At 41.4% G+C, this 19,976-nt stretch overlaps 1 protein-coding gene and 1 long non-coding RNA gene across 3 annotated transcripts in view; one reads left to right on the top strand and one right to left on the bottom strand.

The window, feature by feature from the left end:
- The window catches only part of rsph14 (radial spoke head 14 homolog), a 307,769-nt gene that overhangs the window by 100,957 nt on the left and 186,836 nt on the right, over nt 1-19,976 (bottom strand). The window lies entirely within an intron of this gene.
- The window catches only part of LOC144605753 (uncharacterized), a 106,465-nt gene that overhangs the window by 39,231 nt on the left and 47,258 nt on the right, over nt 1-19,976 (top strand). Inside the window, exon 3 of the long non-coding RNA XR_013548888.1 lies at nt 19,564-19,637. This is a non-coding gene — a long non-coding RNA (uncharacterized LOC144605753). The remainder of the gene's footprint in view (nt 1-19,563; nt 19,638-19,976) is intronic.

The following is a 19,976-nucleotide window of genomic DNA, read 5'->3' as shown; positions in this document are numbered from 1 at the left end:
TGGAGTGCAAGTCCCAATCCGAATCAATAGTGCCTAAGTGGAGATGGTTGAAAGCATCAAATTCCTAAGAGCTTCAAAGACCACAGGAAATTGCAGAGAGTAGTGGATGTACAGATCCAGTAGTGTATAAAATCATGAGAGCAATAGATTGGTAGACGCATAGTCTCCTTCCCAGAGTAGGGCAATCGAGGACCAGAGGACATAGGTTCAAGGTGAAGGGGAAAAGCTTTAAAAGGAATCTGAGAGGTAACCTTTTCACACAAAGGGTGGTGGGTGTATGGAACAAGCTGCCAGAGGAGGTAGTTGAGGCTGGGACTATCCCAGCATTTAATAAACAGTTAGACAGGTACATGGATAGGACAGATTTGGAGGGATATGGACCAAGCACAGGCAGGTAGGACAAGCTGGGACATGTTGACCGGTGTGGGCAGGTTGGGCAAAGGGCCTGTTTTCACACTGTATCACTTTATGATTATGAGTCTATGACTCTATGTAGCCCAGTCCATCACCCAGTCCATCACCCAGTCCATCACCCAGTCCATCACCCAGTCCAAACTCCCCTCCACTGACATCAACATAATCAAGGACCATTTTTACTCCTCTTTCCCCCCTCCCATCAGGCAGAAGATGCAAAAGCTCAAACACATGTACCACCAGATTCAGGAACAGCTCCACTCCGCTGTTATCAGTCCACTGAACAGTCCTCTTATAAACTAAAGGTGAAATCCCGATCTTCCAACCTTACTCATTGCAGCTCTGTCACTTTTGTATCTGCTTTTTCTCAGTAGCTATAATGCCATAACTTTGTACAACTCTATTCTGCATTCTGGGGTGTTTCCCTTTGCACTGCCTGATGTACTTTTGCACGCCTGATTGTACACAACTACAGTATGATTTGACTTGACTGGATAGCACACAAACAAACGCCTTTCACTGTATCTCAGTGCACATGGCAATAATTAACTCAGACCATTACTAATTTGGTCTTTGCCTTCAGAGTGAGATTAGCAGAAGGCCTTATTTAAATAAACATGCAAACCCTGTTTTCTGCTTCTTTCTTCACCTTTTTGCCGTGGAGTGATATATATTCCTGGGAGCATGAGGCTCCCGACCATCTCCCACATCCCACGACTTTGTCACCATTAATGCTGATTGGGGTATGTACTTCACCTTGTTTCCTGAAGTCAATAACTAGCTCCTTCATCTTGATTGGAGGGATTGGTTTCCATCTTGTATCCTGGTTACTTAGGTCCCCATCTCTTTCCTGCACTCCTTCTCATCATTTTTCTAGATCCGGCTTGCCATGGTGGTATCATCTGCAAATTTGCCGATGGAGCTGGAGCAGAATTTGGCCACATATTCATGAGTGTGTAAGGAGTGTGTGTGAGAGTAAATAAGGGATTGGAATGCATCCTTGCAGGGCACTGGTGTTGAGAATGGTGGGAGATGTTTTGTCACCTATCCTCTCTGATTGTGGTCAATGGGCTAGGAAGTCAAGGGAGTTGCTGACTCCTAGGTCTAGGAATTTGGAGATGGGTTTGGTTGAGATTATGGTGTTGAAGGCGGAGCTATATCTGACTTGTTATCTAGATAAGGTGAAGGAGACAGTGTCTGCCGAGGACCTGTGACAACAGTCGGCATACTGCAGTGGATCAAGGCTGTGTGGGAGGCTGGAGTTCATGTGTGCCATGACAAGCCTCTCATGATGGTGGATGTCAGCGCCATTGGATGGTAGTCATTAAAGCACACCACTTTGCATTTCTTTTGCACCGGGATGACCTTGGTTCAACTGAATTAATAGAAAAATTGAATCTAAGTTGTAAAAGAAAAACTGCAGTTATTGGAACATGCTCAGAGTAAAAATAGCTGGAGGCTTGACCAGTGCATCATCATTTGGTTGCTCATTCAAAAACAAGCTTTACAGGCAGCCTGGGCTTGAAGAGTAAAAAGATGTAAATCGTTTAACTTGTGCAGAGGGTGATAATATGTTTCAACACCGATTATATTCTTGAGATGGCAGGGAGTGCTGAAATGCATTGGAAGGCTGCTGTGCAAGAAAATCTGAAGGGTAAATTACTTCGTTACTTACAGAAATTGGCTCCACTGAAGAACAGTTAATTCAGAGGATAGGAGGGAATTGGAACAGAAGGCAATGTTTGGAGGAAAGATAGACTATTTCCAACTGAGTGGAAGAGTTAATGAGCAAGCATCAGATTCAGCAATGGGATCTTGTCCAACGCTGTTGGCTGAAGTACACAGTATTTTGTATGGTACAAAATGTCCATGTAGATCAGATGAATTTCCCTATTCTTAAAGGAAGAAAAAGCAGCTTCATTCTGTTTTTCTGCCTGCTGTGTTGGTTTACATCTGTGATTATGCAGATGAGTTTGAGCAGCAATTTAAATGATAGCTTTGTGCTTGCTTTCCACAGCAAAACTGGATGGGATTTTCAGCCCAGTTGCCAATTACCCCTGAAGTGGAAAGGTGGGCTTGTATGTCTAATATTCAGATGGGGTTTTAGTATTTAATTAAATACTGAAAGTATCAGCATTTAGTTACATTATAAAAGTATTTGTGTTTAATTAAATACCAAAATGAGGATATGTTATTTCTTTGAACTCTATATTTTATCTGTAAGGATAAGTGCAGATGCTGGATTAAACTGAAGTTAGACACAAAAAGCTGGAGTGACTCAGTGGGACAGACCTGAAGAAGGGTCTCGACCCAAAACATCATCCATTCCTTCTCTCCAGAGATGCTGCCTGCCCCTTCTTCAGGTCTGACGAAGGGTCTCAACCCAAAACATCATCCATTCCTTCTCTCCAGAGATGCTGCCTATCCCACTGTGTTACTCCAGCTTTTTGTGTCTATATTTTATCTTCTGCTTATACAGCCTCTTGTTGTTCTGTGACCTACTGTGTTGCTAATTTGCGACTACTTTCTTTCTTGCCTTTCTTGTTTCCTTCCTCTGTCTATCTGGATGGCAAGTGGTGGTAGGAAAGACAGTATTTTCCAGTGGTTTTCGAGGGTCATGTTTCATTATGAATACAGAACGCTGTATTCAAGGTTATCCAAGATGAGAGGCAAAGAGGGCATTTGGACTAATTTTGAGCCATGTGTTGAGAATCATGTGGGGGCAGCAGTATTTGAAAAGAGAGTAGGAGAAGAACTGGGAAAAGAGGTGGTGAACAAATGATAAAGTAATGATGAAAGGAAGCAGATCCAAGTCTGAAACACAAGAAAATAAAAAGAAACTGGCCTTTATATTGTAGGAAGGAACTGCAGATGCTGTTTTAAACCGAAGATAAACACAAAATGCTGGAGTAACTCAGCAGGACAGGCAGCATCTCTGGATAGAAGGAATGGGTGATGTTTCGCGTCGAGACCCTTCTTCAGACTAGCAGTGAGAGAGGAGGTTGCAGAACTCTTGTTGGAGAGAGGAGGAGAACGTCTTCAAAGTAGACCTTGAGGAAATTTTGCAGTGGAGCAGACAAAATGTTACAGGAAGGAACTGCAAATGCTGTTTTAAATCTAAGATAGACACAAAATGATGGAATATTTCCAGGCAGCATTTCTGGAGAGAAGGAATGGGTGATGTCTTGGGTCGAGACCCTTCTTCAGACCTTTATATTGCTTCTCTCATTAGTCAATGTGAACCAATGAAGTGTCTTTGAAAAGCAACAGTAAGAAATAAAGAGGCAGTGAATATTTTAATTCTCTATTAATCTTAGAAAATTGTTGATCCAGGCATCTTTTGTCTTTATTTAACTGGAACACTATAAAGGATTAGGATCTAGAATCAATCCCACCATGGAAAGCATCTACATGAGGTACTGTCTCAAGAAGGTGGCATCTGCCATCAAGAATCCCCAACATTTGGGTAAGTCCCTCTTCTTGCTGCTACTGTTGAGCAGGACGTACAGAAGCTTAAACTACCACTCCACCAGGTTCAAGAAAGTGCTATTTCCCCACAACTATCAGGTTCTTGAACTGCCCTGCATCACCATAACCCTGCCTTGGCAACAGACACTACCGGCCACTATTGCTCTACTATTGACTTTTTTCTCTAATTGTGCATTGCCCAAATGTCTTGGTTTTTGCACATTCTTTTTTCTTTTTACCATATTGTGGAATTTATGCATAATGTATAATTTATGGTTTGTGTGTTTGTCTGAGTCTATGTGCCTGTGCTGTTGCTGCAGCCAAGGTTTTCATTGTACTTGGACCTCACCATATCAGTGCAATAAACCCAACGTTTTTTTTTTAACATGACCTGAATACAATGATGGGGAGGGAATTATGTTGGCAGATCCAATTGTGATTTTCACAAGGGATCTGGTCAAGAATTGAATGGGATAGAAACTGCACGATTGTAGAAACCGTGAAAGGATGGAATATCAGCTTCAGAAAATAATCTCTAAGGAAAAAGTTCCGGTTGCCAAACATTATCAAAGGCAATGAGGTTGAATAAACTACAAGTGGTTGGCAGAAGCAGAGGTGCTTGGAATATGAAACTTCCTACAGAATGGTGTAGCTGAGACTATTATTGCAGATGCAATAAAGGTGAAGCTAGAGAAGCACACAAGGAAGAAAGAAATGGAAAAGCACACAAACAAGATTTGAGGAAGGGGATTGCAAGGAAGTTTGAATGGAGCATGAATGCCAGTAAGGGACCATCCCTATGCTGAATAGAGTCGTAGAGTCCTATGGCACAGAAACAGGCCCTTTGGCCCAACTCGTTGATGACGTCCAAAATAATTGGGGAGATTTTTGATTTCAAATCAAATATTATGGCCTGGGTTGGAGGAAATAGTTATCCTGGATTCCCACTGAAAGTTGGACATTAGCAGAAAGCCCTTCCTCCTCCACCCTCTCCCCATTGCCATTAGACTGGGTTAAGCAGGTCAGTTTCAGCATTACTTTGGAAGTGCTGCATGAGGCCAATGCTCCATGGTGAGGCAGAGGAGAGGGGCTCACACATTCATTCCATATTTGAGCACTAATCCTAGTCTGCTCGCCCTAAGCAGCATCAAGGAAGTACCCCTGCCCTTCTGCCTTCACAAATGACAAAGATTCTATCATGCCATTCGAAAACAACAGTGATGTTCTTCTGCAGTGTCATTATTAATCTCCAGGTTAAAGATATTTCTTCTTAATTCTTTATCAATGAATATCAACTCCCTAATTGTTAAAGAGTAGCATTGCTGGCAATACTGGACTTCAGAGTCCATTCTGAACTGGCAGGGCAGTTGAAAGTCAACCTCCTTGGTGAATCTGGAGTCAGATCTCGGTCAGGCCAATGGCAAATGTTCTTTTCTGAAGGTCATTAATGAACAAGGTATGTTTTTACAGCAATCAGTTTTATAATTAACCACACCGATACAAGTTTTATGAAATTAGAATTATGAAATTGCTTGTATTTAATTGGCCAGATTACAAATTCATATAGTAATAGTCAAGGTCTTGGAATACAAATCCAGCAATTTATCCACTATGTTACAAAACCCACAATCAAAATACAACATCAGTTACTAAAGGTCACATACGCAAGGTATATTTTAATTCAATTTTTAATGTTGAAATTGAGTGTTTGGTCAGTAGTTTAGTTTAGTTTAGAGATACAGCGCGGAAACAGGCCCTTCGGCCCACCGAGTCCGCACCGACCAGTGATCCCTGCACAATAACACTATCCTGCATGTACTCGGGACAATTTACAATTTACACCAAGCTAATTAACCTACAAACCAGTGCGTCTTTGGAGTGCGGGAGGAAACCGAAGATCTCGGAGAAAACCCACGCGGTCACGGGGAGAACGTACAAACTCCATACAGACAGCACCCGTAGTCAGGTTCGTACCCGGGTCTCTGGCGCTGCAAGCGCTGTAAGGCAGCAACTCTACTGCTGCACCAGAAAATTATTTTACACTAGTAAAAATGACTTTGGTACAATTAAGCCACATTTAGCAGATTTGTGCTGCCATCTACCCATGCCACGCATGTGCAGCGTTTACAAGCAGTACACTAAAGACGAGTCCCACCTGACACGTTCAAATTTTGGTTTATAAGATGAGCAAGGAGAATGATAATGTAGACGGAAGGAACTGCAGATGCCAGATTACAAAAGAAACACAAAGTGCTTCATCTGAAGCAGGGCCCCGACCCGAAACATCACCTATCAATGTCTTCAAGAGATGCTGCCTGACCCGCTGAGTTACAGTACTCAGGCACTTTGTGTGTACTTTTGTTAAAGGAGAATGATAAACACACAACATTCAAAAAAGTAATTCCACTGTGCAAAGTAATACCTTTCACTTAATTCTAGGCACAGGTTTCTGATATATTTATGTGCAGATAAAACTCACTTGGTTCTGTTACATTTTATGTGTAAACCATTTATTTGATTAAATCAAATGAATTCCCATCTGATGTATTTTTCATTTATCACCCTCTCAAGCTCCTGTTCTAATGGGCCACACAATAAGCACCATTTTAGTTTAACAAAGGCAACTGAAAATTATATTGGTTCATTGTGTGAGTAATTAGGGCTGTACTCACCTTCTTTAAATAGGACAAAATGGTCTGTATTTTTAGTTTTGAGGCAGATTTTTCAGACGTTGTACATTGTCTAGTTGTATCAAAATCTCCAAGCCCAACATGTAATTAAAGATGAGACCATGCAATGCGACAGATAGTGTTAGAAATACTCGGCAAAACAGGCAGCCCCTGCAGAGAGTGAAAAACAGAGATAATATTTCAGATGTATGACCTTTCTTCAGAATTGCTGCGAGAAAGGTCTTACTGACCTGAAAAGTTCATTCTATTTCTCTCTCCACGGATGTAACTCGAGCATTTTCAGTAAATGCAGATTTTATCTTTTGCAATAAGTCCATGCAAGGTCAATTTCTGGATTTACAATAAATTACAGAACTTTCAAAGTAAATGAGTCATTAACTCCAAGAACTGTGATTTAAAGATGATGCACATTGCTAGATAAAAATGTTGCTGTATCCTGTACGGATATTAAATATGTTTTGGAATTTGAAGTGTTGCTAACCGCCAAAAATAGCATCTTGCTGAAAAGGATGAAGTAATGTGCTAATATTTGATATCACAGTTGAACCATGTAACTTTAGCTCCATTTTACTCACCCTCAGATGCTGCCTGACCTGCCGGCTATTTCCTGCATTGTTTTGTTTTCAAATTTTAACAACTAGAATGTTTTAAATCTCATAGATACAGGATTGTTTCCTTTTATTTCCTTGCTCTGCTGTTCTTCACCTTCATATTTCTCCATCTCCACCAGATGGATCAGCAGCAAATAACAAACCTTTCACCCCCCCCCCCCCCCCCCCTCAGCCATCACCAGCACCAACACGTGTCATTTTATTCTCTCTCCTCTCCACCCAATCAGAGAAATTCCATGTTCTCTGTCCCTGGACACAAGGAACTGCAGATGCTGGTTAACACAAAAGGACACATAATGTAACAGAGAGTCAGGCAGCATCTCTGGAGAACATGGCTAGGTGGTGCCCCCGACTAGACCTGAAACATCACATCCACAATCTCCAGAGATGCTGCCTGACCTCCTGGATTACTCCAGCACTTTGTGTCCTTTGTTCTCTATTCTTAATTCACCTATAAATTAAAACATGTCTGATTTTTAACTTTTCCTCATCCTAGACCTGAAATGTTAACTCAGTTTTGCTCTGTGCAGATGCTGCCTGACCTGGTATTTTCAGTATTTTCCATTTTATAGTATATTAGAATTAATATTTCAGTCTGACCTCCACAGATGCTGCCTGTCTCGCAACTTTATTCCAGTATTTTTTTTAATTTGCAATTTTAATTTACCTGATTTTTTTAATTGCTTATGGAAATGTTCACAAATGACTGACAAGATAAGACAGACATAAACTTATATTGGTAATGGGCCTGTGGATATCCTTAGCTTCCCACCTAAAGACAAAAAGGGCAATTTCTATTCATGCAGGATGCTTGTACCAATTTTAGACTGGTCACACCCACAGACTTTCAGAATGCCAAATATTCACATCCACTCCTCAGTGCTACAGTGTGATCTGTTATCCAAAGCCTGTATTCTCAGTCTAAAAGTCTAAAATAATATTACTTCGTAAAAACAATGAAGAGCAACTGACAGGCATTGATTTTTTAAAAAATCAATTATGAAATTGGTAGCTTGGAGTGCGATGATAATAATAATAATAATGTATTACATTTATATAGCGCTTTTCATACACTCAAAGACGCTTTACAGGGATTTAAAGAACATAGGGAAGTGAATAAATAGATAAATAAGTAAACGAACAGAGAAAGGAGACAGAAGGTGAGGTGACCTTCAGTGGTTGAAGGCAGTACTGAACAGGTGAGACTTCAGTGATGTTTTGAATGTGGTGAGTGAGGAGGAGTCTCTGACGGTTTGGGGTAGTGAGTTCCATAGGGTGGGAGCAGCGATGGAGAAAGCCCTGTCTGATATTCATTTCATCCTTTTTTTATTAGCCTCAAAGTAGTTAGCAGTATGAGCTTTTTACAACGCATGATCCATTTTGACTGCTGGGAGAAATTTTTGCTGGAAAAAATATTTTGCTGGAAAAAATATTTTGCTGGAAAAAATATTTTGCTGGTGCAAAATATCTTCTACCAACATCCTAATTGGAAAGTATTGAACCTATCCATCAGCATTGCGGACAGTGACAATTTACTCGAAGTCTCTATGCCCTGTTTGGCACGTACACAAATAAAGTCTGAGAAATCCCTGTTCCACACTCAGCAGATTAAATACATCTAATCACATGGAGAGCAACACCTGCACATGTGTTGGGTACTGCCAGGCGTCACCATGGTTTCAGTCCTACTCCTCTTATTCTGCCTGTTAAAAGAGCTGGGAGACGTGAAATCTTCTCACCTGTGAGTTTGTAAGTTCTCACAATGCTCCTGCAATTCTCAAGCAATATTCATCAAACTGACAGGCTTTTTTTTTACCCCATCATTTATTCCCCATCATATAATAATACCAGGTATCCATGACATTCGCCTCACATTATCAACTCTGTTCTTGCACAGCCATCAATGTTATCTATTCTGATGGCTTTATTTAAAGTGTTTCCTCAGCTTGCAGAGTCATAGAGCCATACTGTATGGAAACAGGCCCTTCAGCCCAACTTGTCCATACCAACCAAGGTGCCCCATCTACTCTCGTCCCATCTGCAATTATTCGGGAGAAATCCTGTCAAAGTCATACCTTGAATTAGCTAGAGTTTAAAATGGAATCCGATTTCCCTTATTCCATTTTCAAAATAGAAAGCAGGAGAAAAGAAGTACATGGGAACGGTCAGACTGATGGATCTAAGATTAGTATAAATGAACTATCTTTTTAGTTTAGTTTTAGTTTTAGAGATATAGTGCAGAAACAGGCCCTTCGGCCCACCGAGACTGCACTGACCAGCGATCCCGGCACATTTACGCTATCCTACACACACTAGGGACAATTTACATTTATACCAAGCCAATTAACCTGCAAACCTGTATGTCTTTGGAGTGTGGGAGGAAACCAAAGATCTCGGAGAAAACCCACGCAGGTCACAGGGAGAACGTACAAACTTCACAGACAGCACCCGTAGTCAGAATAAAACCTGGGACCTGGGTCTCTGGCCCAGTGAGGCAGCAACTCTACCGCTGCGCCACCGTGCCACACAAATGCTGCTTGTTCCAAGTGCTGTCTAAATGATACCATGACAAACTAATGACGAACATGTAAGACTTAAGATACTATCTGAACGCCTCAACATTATTATAGATTCCACATCTTCTCCCTCTACAAGTGCAGTCAATAATTTAACCTGCATTCCAAATAAAATAAAGGAACTAATGGTCAGGAGTAAATATGCCGATTATCAGAACAACAATAACTTAGTTGAAAGGAATCAGCATGGATCCAGGAGGAGAAGATTCTGCATGACCAATTTTGCAAACTTCTCAAAGGAGTGATAGATTACGACTGTGGAAAGCCCAATGGTATAATATATCAATACTATTATTAGACATCAGTAAAGAATCATATAAAAGGCTATTAGTGAAATTCATAGCTGTGGGATTCAGAATAAGGCTTGAGAACAAAATGTGGGGGGAGTGTAGGAAACAGTGAGTTTTCATTTACCGAGAGATGTTATGAGCTGAATGGGACATTTCAATGCACAGATCACTACTGCTTCCAGTGGACATAGATCTGCCTCATTTCAGAAGCTCAATGCAAAATGATCTAATACAAAACTAGAGGGGTCAATGCAATTAAAAGGGTCTGCTCAAAAACAACAGTCAATGAGAAAAGAGGAGAGTCTAGGACCAGAGGCTATAGACTCAGATTAAAAGGACGTCAGAGGGTGGTAAATCTGTGGAATTCATGTGGAAGAGGTGGTGCAGCGGTAGAGTTGCTGCCTCACAGCGCCAGAGACCCAGGTTCGATCCTGACTACGGATGCTTGTCTATACGGAGTTTATATGTTCTCCCCGTGACCTATGTGGGCTTTCTCCGGGTGCTTTGGTTTCCTCCACACTCCAAAGATGTGCAGGTTTGTAGGTTATTAGGCTTTGGTAAAATTGAAAATTGTCCCTAGTGTGTAGGACGGTGTTAGTGTGCGGGGCTTGTTTCCGCACTGTATCTCTAAACTAAACTAAAAGAAGGCTGTGGGGGTCAAGTCAATCGGTATTTTTATAGCGAAGATTGACAGATTATTGATAAGTACAAGTGTCAGAGGTTAACAAGAGAAGGCAGGAGAATGGGGTTGAGAGGGAAAGATAGATCAGCCACGATTGAATGGTGGAGTAGACTTGATGGGCCAAATGGGCCTAATTCTGCTCCGATAACTGATGAACTTGTGAAGAGACAGATCAGTGGACACTGATTTTGAAGTACTGAAATGAGTTCAAAAATTGAAACAAAGATTATGAGTTATTTGTGTAGTGAGTTAGAGGTTCAGTCTTTTTCATCCTGGATAGAAAGCAAGTTATAGAGCAAATTATGCGGCACGGTGGCGCAGCGGTAGAGTTGCTGCCTTACAGCGAATGCAGCGCCGGAGACTCAGGTTCGATCCTGACTACGGGCGCCATCTGTACGGAGTTTGTACGTTTTCCCCGTGACCTGCGTGGGTTTTTTCCGAGATCTTCGGTTTCCTCCCACACTCCAAAGACGTACAGGTAGATTAATTGACTGGGTAAAATGTTAAAAAAATTGTCCCTAGTGTGTGTAGGATAGTGTTAGTGTGCGGGGATCGCTGGGCGGCATGGACTCGGTGGGCCGAAGGGCCTGTTTCCGCGCTGTATCTCTAAATCTATATAATCTGCAATATTATATTCAATTAAAACATTTGAGTAGAATGAGGAGAAAACAGATTCAAACAAGGCAAATCAATTAAAAGATGGATGTTCTTCATAAAAAGTGTGATCAACCTGGATTAAACTACCAGATGGAATAGTGTAAACAAAACCATTTAAGAATCAGATCTAAACGAAAGGCATTAGGATGCCTCTGGAAGGATGGATTAAGAAAAGCCCGATGACCTTCTCCATTTACCATTAACTCGTGATTCTGACTTTAATCATGAACGGTGGATAGTTGAGGACTCAAGCAAGAGTTTAATGAACACGGCAGCTGTCCTCTCAAAAAGGATGATGTTGACATTACATCAACGGTAGGAGAGTGCAAAATCTGGCCTGGCATAACTAAAGTGAAAGAGGAGTTTAGCATCACTAAAAATTTATGGGTTGCCAAACCAGGATGAAACATTTTTCAGGCTTAAAAAGGAAGTGAGTGCAGAGGCTGGTACCATTGTTTTTCAATCATCACTGGCAACAGATCTGGTGGCAGAGGATTGGAGAATTGCTGACATTGTGTTGTTTAAAAAGAAAAGGGTGAACCAAATAATTACGACTGCTTAGTTTATCTTTCATGATTTAAAGTGATTGGAATCAATTTTCAGGGACAATGATAAACAAGGAGGGTTGATAATGACATTTGATGAGGTTGCCATGGATGCTATCAAGCCTATTCCCATGTGGAAGGCTTCTTACAAAGGTAAAAGCCGACAGAATCCAAGGCTACCTCGATCCATAATTGGCTCCATGGCAGAAACCAAAGGTAAGTGTGAGTCTTTTTGAAAATGAAGATGAACAGTGTCTCTCCACAGACAAGTGAGTGAACGGAGTCATAGATTGTGAATGCAAATCTATTCCCGGTGGGTATCCACCCAATTCACATTTCTTTTGGTGGTGAATGTACATAATATGTAAACGAAATGTAAAAGGCATGACATTTGCAGATGATGAAAAAATTGCCCATGTGGTTTACAGTGAGGAGGAAAGGTATTGACTGGAGAAAGATGGGCAGAAATTTGGAAAATGTCACACTGAGAGATAGTGCATCAGGTGCAACAAAGCAAGGGAATATACAATAAATGGGCAGATACTGAGTGGTCACAGTGTCATGGAGAAATTTAGCAAGAAGTATTGAGCTAAGTGGAATAGTAAAAGTTAAAATAACTTAGCATGGAAACAAGCCTTTGAAGTACCATTTTTACACTCGTCTTATGATAAGCCATTTTATTCTACATACGTTCCATCAACTCATTCCGAGATCTACGTCTCTGCTACATCCTGGGGTCATTTACAGTGATCAATTAATCTGCCAACCTGCATATATTCGGAATGTGGGAGGAATCCTGGAGCTGCAGAGAAAACCGACGTGATCACAGGGAGAACATGCAACTCCACGTGATCACAGGAAGAACATGCAAACTACATGAGATCACAGGGAGAACATGCAAACTACATGAGATCACAGGAAGAACATGCAAACTCCATGTGATCACAGGAACAACATGCAAATTACACGTGATCACAGGGAGAACATGAAAACTCCATGTGATCACAGGAAGAACATCAAAACTACATGTGATCACAGGGAGAACATGCAAACTGCACATCTCATAGGGAGAACATGCAAACTCTACGTGAACACTGGGAGAACATGAAAACTCCATGTGATCAAAGGAAGAACATGCAAACTGCACATGATCACAGGAAGAACATGAAAACTACATGTGATCACAGGGAGAACATGTAAACGGCATGTGATGACAGGGAGAACATGCAAACTGCACGTGTTCACAGGGAGAACATGCTAACTCCAGAACAGAGCTCTGAGTGACTCATGTCCAATCCTGACATCATGCGGAGAGTCAACGGGATCTTGGCGTGCATGTCCAGAGATCCTTAACGGTGCCAATACAGGTCAATAAAGGGGTTAAAAAGACCCTTGGGATGCTCTCCATTATTAGTTGAGTTGTAGAACATAAGAATAGGGAGTTTTTACTGAAAATATATACAACATTACTTCAACTAAAACTGGAGTACTACATATGCCTCTGGTCACCACATTACAGGAATGAAGTGATGGGGAGAATGCAGAGCAAAATTTACAAGGATGTTGTCAGCATTGGAAAATTTTAACTACGAGGAGGGATTGGGTTGGACCTGATCTGGTGTAAAAATTATGAGGGTCCTAGATGGAGTAAATTGGAAAGGCTTATTTCCCTCAGTTGAAGGATCAAGAACCAGAGGGTAAAGGTTTAAAATAATTCATAGAAGGTTCAAGTGTTGAGATAAGGAATCTATTTTTGTCCTGGAAGATGAACCCCATGCCTGAAAAGATGGTGGAGGCAGAAACCTCATCATACTCAGGAAATACTTGGATGAGATGTGAAGAACCGTGGCTTGTGGTGCAGCGGAGTTAGTGCTGGAAGGTGGGAAACTCTCTCAGTTTCAACTAACATGGATGAAATGGGCCAAATGTCATCCTCTAGTGTTTATAAATTTACTCAAGATTCTACAATGAATAAACTCAGGGGTTCAGAGAGAAATAAATGCGGAACAGTAGTCTTGTGGCTTCACTTCTTGCTGTACAGTTAAGCTCAGTAAAGCCTTCCTTTGCGAGAGTCCAATTAATATTGTTTCCTTCAGGAGCTGTATCATTTAACAAATTAGTTCAAAAAAGTTTTCCGGTCAACATTCCCTGGGGATCATCTAGCAAGCCAGGATTTTTTTCCAGCGGATTACTTCTGTTTTTAAGGAAGAGGGCTAGCCCAATCACTATGGAATTTCTTAGTGGGTTAACTTGATTTTCAATCCTCTCAAGACCTTTCAAGACTCTCAGCTTGTTGCAGCCTTGGATTGCAGACGTACTTTTCAACTTGCAAATAAATCAATACCTTAATTTTAGTCTCAACACATTGTGTGACAGTGTGTTATTTTCTGTCAGAGTAAATGCACGATGGGCGTTGCATGTGATCACAAACTATACCACAATTAGGCTGTAATTGTTAATCCTGGCGTGCTACTAAATCCACAGTTTGTGTAAGAGGATAGGTTTCTGTTTCTACTCGATTTACTCACGGAAATTGCCTTTTTTTTATTTATGCAAAATGTAAGTGTCAGGAGAAAATAACTGCGACAGCTAAAGTGGAATAAGTAGCACTCACGTACCACACACAGCCTGTCCAACTGTTAGTTTATTTTAACTTTCAGATGTGCATGGCAGTTGCAATAAAGAGCATATCCCAGAAAAAAAACCAGAGCAAAAGTGCCAATGGCTTCCCCTTCCAGTGCTGGGTAAAGAAAGACAATGTAGTGTGCAGCCAAAGTGCGTGATCAGAGGGTAGAAAAGAGAACAGCAGAGGGACACAGAAGAGGGAAGGATCATACCCACAAGCATGAGCACAAATGGCCAAGGACACGATGTAAGAGTGCAGACAGAAAAGGAAAGAGGAGTACACTTTATATTAAATTTTTAGAAGTAATGTGTACATGATTCTGACATTTTTTCAGCCACAGCATTTTATTAACAACTGCACCACAAACTTTGCTCCAAGCTCCATGTCAATTTTGAGTCTCATGCACAAATTAATAAAAGCTTGGCTTTGATCTTTTCCAAAATATTCACTAGCTACTTCCATCATCCTCTGCTATTCAATATAAGGTCCTCTATAAGATAGGATGGAGGATCGTATTTTGAATGGTGGAGCAAGTTCAGAGCAAGCATGAAGAGTCGAATGACTTCAGCAGCTCCTATTTCCTGTTTCTGTAATGAGTGACTGTATGGCCATTATCCCCTAGTTCCTGCCTTTGTAACCCACTGTAAGTGTGTAACACTCGATCACGATCTTCACCACAGCAATATAGGTGCACTGAGATTGATGGCTCCTTGTTCGGTGAGTTCCAATTATATATAAAAACAGAAAGCAGAGGAGCAGAAACCTATCCTCTCACCATCCCGTCACATCTGTGGGTCTGTCCTGGTGGTGTAAGATGACATGTTCATGTAGGAGATTGGAATGCTGCTTATAAAGAATAATTGTCTGAGCATGACAATGTCGAGCTGTGCAGGAAGGAACTGCAGATGCTGGTTTAAATCAAAGATAGACACAAAATGCTGGCATAACTCCGCGGGACAGGCAGCATCTGTGGAGAGAAGGAATGGGTGACGTTTTGGGTCGAGACCCTTTTTCAGACGGTTCCTTGACTGTGGGACAGGTATCCCAATTTAGACTTACATTTCCATGTCCACGAGGAGGACATTGCAATGTTGACTGGGCGAAGAACAACTTTGCCATGAGAAATGAGACACAGAGCAAACTCAGAATTTCCTCTGAAATAGCTGTGCAAACTATTGGATTTTTGGTCCAGCCCTCCAGATAACTAATGCGATAATTCAGCCAGTGCGGCATCAAACCTTCAGCCATTGTACTTCATTATTGTTTTAACAAAATCATCTGGGCAAAGCATAATACATAATATCTTGTGAATTCTTGCCCACAAGCTATTAAGATGAAGGAGATAGTAATACCACTGGAGTGTATAACCTGCTTGGATCAAAGTTGTAAATCTTCCCATACTGTTGTGAATTCTCTCACCCTGGTCCAAAGTATATCATATCAAATCTTCTACTTTGAAATTTATATTGTAGTTTTTCCCAAACATCTAATCTATTAATTTCCTTCTGTAATTTTATCTTCCATTCAGTTGGCTTACATAGCTACCTAACTTTGTCCCTTTTAGAAACTTGATTACCTAGTTTGGCCAAGCTTATGAATAGCATTGATAACAGTTGAAGCCCCAACATAGATCTATGTGTAGGAAGGAATTGCAGTTGCTGGTTTAAACGGAAGATAAACCGAAAAAGCTGGGGTAACTCAGTTGGTCTGACAGCATCTCTGCCGAAAAGGAATAGGTTGATGTTTTGGGTCAAGACCCTTCTTCAGGCTGGTGTGCAGACTGTGTGATGCCAACAGTTCCATCCTGCCAAATGGAATGTCTGTCCCCGCCATTTAACCAAACTAATAAGCCTTCAATTCTATCAGCAGCTGAAGCAGCTAACAACAGGTTATCAAGAGCTTGATGGTTGCCATATTTTGTTCTCCCGATGGACTGGAGCGAGACTGAATACAAACAGAATTCAATGCGGCTCCAGTGGTTTTATTCCCTGGTTAAACAAAGTGAACCGTAGTTTAACCAATTGTTGAAGGCAACTTGAATTTATTGTCATATGCACAGTATAGTGAGCTCCAGTTACAAAGACAATCTTGCTTGCAGCAGCAGCATCACAGGCACATGGACTCAGTCAACACACAAAAGCATAAATCATCTATAAGTTATCCATAAAAAATACACACTAAATCCTACAGGACAAGAAAAAATAAAGACTGCAAAAATAAAGTGCAGGTAATCATGAGCTGCTGCTACCGCCTGATTACTACAAAGACTACAAACCAATTGAGGAAGAACCAGGTAAGGACAGCTGGAGGTGATAGATTAAGCTCAGATAACCAAGTGTTTCTCATCTAAAAGCAACTTGCAGTGTAGAATGAAGGAAGGAATAGTTGGATTTGGTGCTGGGATTTGGTGCTGGGATTTGGTGCTGGGATTTGGTGCTGGGATTTGGTGCTGGGATTTGGTGCAGGGATTTGGTGCTGTTTGCATGCTATAACAGTGATTTGGGCGAGATTGAACAAGGCATGATTGTTGGCAGATGACATTAAAATAGGTGGTACCATAGATGGTGAAGATGGTGGGCATGAATTACACAGATCTTTATCAGCTGGGTAAGAGGACAGAGGAATGGCAAATGGAGTTTAATTCAGATAAGTGTGAGGTGTTGCATTTTGGGAAGTTAAACCAGGGTAGGATCCTGGGAATGTTGAATAGCAGAGGGATTTCAGAGTACAAGTACAGAGCTCCTGGCAAGTGGCATCCCAGGGAGTCAGGGTGATGAAGAAACCTTTTAGTACTCTGGGCTTCATCAGTCGGAGAAATGTGTATAGCAGTTGAGACGTAATGTTACAGTTGCATGTGACGTTGATGAGGCCGCAGTTTGACTACTGAGTTCCTTGTCACTCTGTTATCGGAAAATTGCCATTACATTGGAAAGAATGCAGTAAAGATTTACGAGTATATTGTCAGGACACTTGGGCCTGAGCTGCAGGGAGAGGTTGGGACTTTATTCCTTGCAGCATAGAAGGCTGAGGGGTGATCTTATAAATGTGAATAGAATCATGAGGGGAATTCAGAGGGTGAATGCAACAGTCTTTTACTCAGGGCAGGAGAATCAAGAACTCGAGGGAATAGGTTTGTAGCGAGAGGGAAAAGGTATAATAGAAACCCGAGGGGCAAATTTTTCTTACAGTGGGTGGTGTGTAAGTGGAATGAGTTGTCAGAGAAAGATGCTGAGGCAGGTACAATATTAACATCTAGGAGACATTTGAACAGGTGCATGAATGAGAAAGATTTTGGTAGGACAAATCAAAATAGGACGTACAGGGTAAATGGTAGGGAATTGAGGAATGCAGTGGAACAGAGGGATCTGGGAATAACTGTGCATTGTTCCCTGAAGGTGGAATCTCATGTGGATAGGGTGGTGAAGAAGGCGTTTGGTATGCTTGCCTTTATAAATCAGAGCATCGAGTATAGAAGTTGGGATGTAATGTTGAAATTGTACAGGGCATTGGTGAGGCCGAATCTGGAGTATGGTGTGCAGTTCTGGTCGCCAAATTATAGGAAGGATGTCGACAAAATGGAGAGGGTACAGAGGAGATTTACTAGAATGTTGCCTGGGTTTCAGCACTTAGGCTACAGAGAGAGGTTGAACAGGTTGGGTCTTTATTCTTTGGAGCGTAGAAGGTTGAGGGGGGACTTGATAGAGGTTTTTTAAATTTTGAGAGGGACGGACAGAGTTGACGTGGGTAGGCTTTTCCCTTTGAGAGTGGGGAAGATTCCAACAAGGGGACATAGCTTCAGAATTGAGGGACAAAGGTTTAGGGGTAACATGAGGGGGAACTTCTTTACTCAGAGGGTGGTGGCTGTATGGAATGGGCTTCCGGTGGAAGTGGTGGAGGCTGGCTCGATTTTATTATTTAAGAGTAAATTGGATAGGTATATGGATAAGAGGGGATTAGAGGGTTATGGTCTGAGTGCAGGTAGATGAGACTAGGTCAGGGAGAATGGTCGGCGTGGACTGGTAGGGCCGGACAGGCCTGTTTCCATGCTGTAGTTGTTATATGTTATATATGTTATATGTTATTAAGAGGGTTATGGACCAGCTTAGATGAGGCAACTTAATCAGCATGGATGAACTGGGATAAAGAGCCTGTTTCCGTGCTGTGTGACTCTATCTTTCTGGTGCTTTACTTGCTCAGCCGGGAAATAGCTCTTTCAGGGACGTTGTTTTTCCAGAATGCAGGATAATAATTTCTCAGTGTCCGTAGAAGCGGAAAATAAAGGATATTGGCCAACGGCTCTTTATATCCAACAAATGCCTTCAGAAGTGCAACAATGTGTGCTTTTCTCCTTGTGCAGGGGTTAGTCAGTCAGCAGCCAGTTCCTCATTGCTTGTAGAAATTGCTGTATCTGTTCAGCAGTGTGTTATCAAGGCCTGTGGTCATGCCGCTCCAGATCGTTCATTGCTTTTCCATTTCAGCAACTGTCAACTAGCCAATGAATTTGTTCTGTTGTGGTTGCAATTTCCTTTTCAACTGTTTGTTTGAAATTCTCCATTTTTAAGTAGCTAGTGTACTTCCAGTTTATCTGTTACATTGTGGCATTGCTCTGCTCTCTCTGTATTGTTACTCCTCATTCTCAACAAATATTATCATATCATATCATATATATACAGCCGGAAACAGGCCTTTTCAGCCCACCAAGTCCGTGCCGCCCAGCGATCCCCGTACATTAACACTATCCTACACCCACTAGGGACAATTTTTTTACATTTTTACCCAGCCAATTAACCTACATATTGTTGCTATTGTGTGACATGAGCCGTGTTTCCTATCAGCTTCTGCCATGACTTGTGTCTTTTCTAAATAGCCAAAGCTCGCTCCCATTGTAATGCAAATCACAGGCACATTATTTTTCACAATTGCAATGTGAATAAAAACATAGAAGACAACTGGAACCCAGGCCATCTCACTCATTGTGCAAACCTACTTTGCTTTCTCTTACAGGACTGCATTGAAAAGATGGGAAGATCAGAAGCAGGATTAGGCCAGTCAGCCGCTCACGCCTGCTCTACGATTCAGTAAGATCATGGCTGATCTTTTGCATCAATGCCATCTTTCTCTGTATTTCCTGTCTCTGTTAATATCTAAAAAATGTTTAAATCCCTGCCTTGGAAAGATGCAGCGAGTATTCCCTGTAATTATTGGCGATCCTATGGGTGAAATAATTTGTCCACTAAATGGCCAACTGCTAATTTTGAAAGAGAAAATTGGGATGGTGTTAGAAATTGAAAACCTCATCCGATAGTTGAAGACTAACTTGGGTAGTTAATCTGAGTAGAATTCATTGCCAGAGAGGGCTGTGGAGGCCGTCAGTGGATATTTTTAAGGCAGAGATAGATAAGTTCTCAAGGGTTATG

The sequence above is a fragment of the Rhinoraja longicauda genome, chromosome 25, assembly GCF_053455715.1.
Source record: "Rhinoraja longicauda isolate Sanriku21f chromosome 25, sRhiLon1.1, whole genome shotgun sequence".
Taxonomy (NCBI): Eukaryota; Metazoa; Chordata; class Chondrichthyes; order Rajiformes; family Arhynchobatidae; genus Rhinoraja; species Rhinoraja longicauda.
This window is presented reverse-complemented; position numbering and strand designations above follow the sequence as displayed.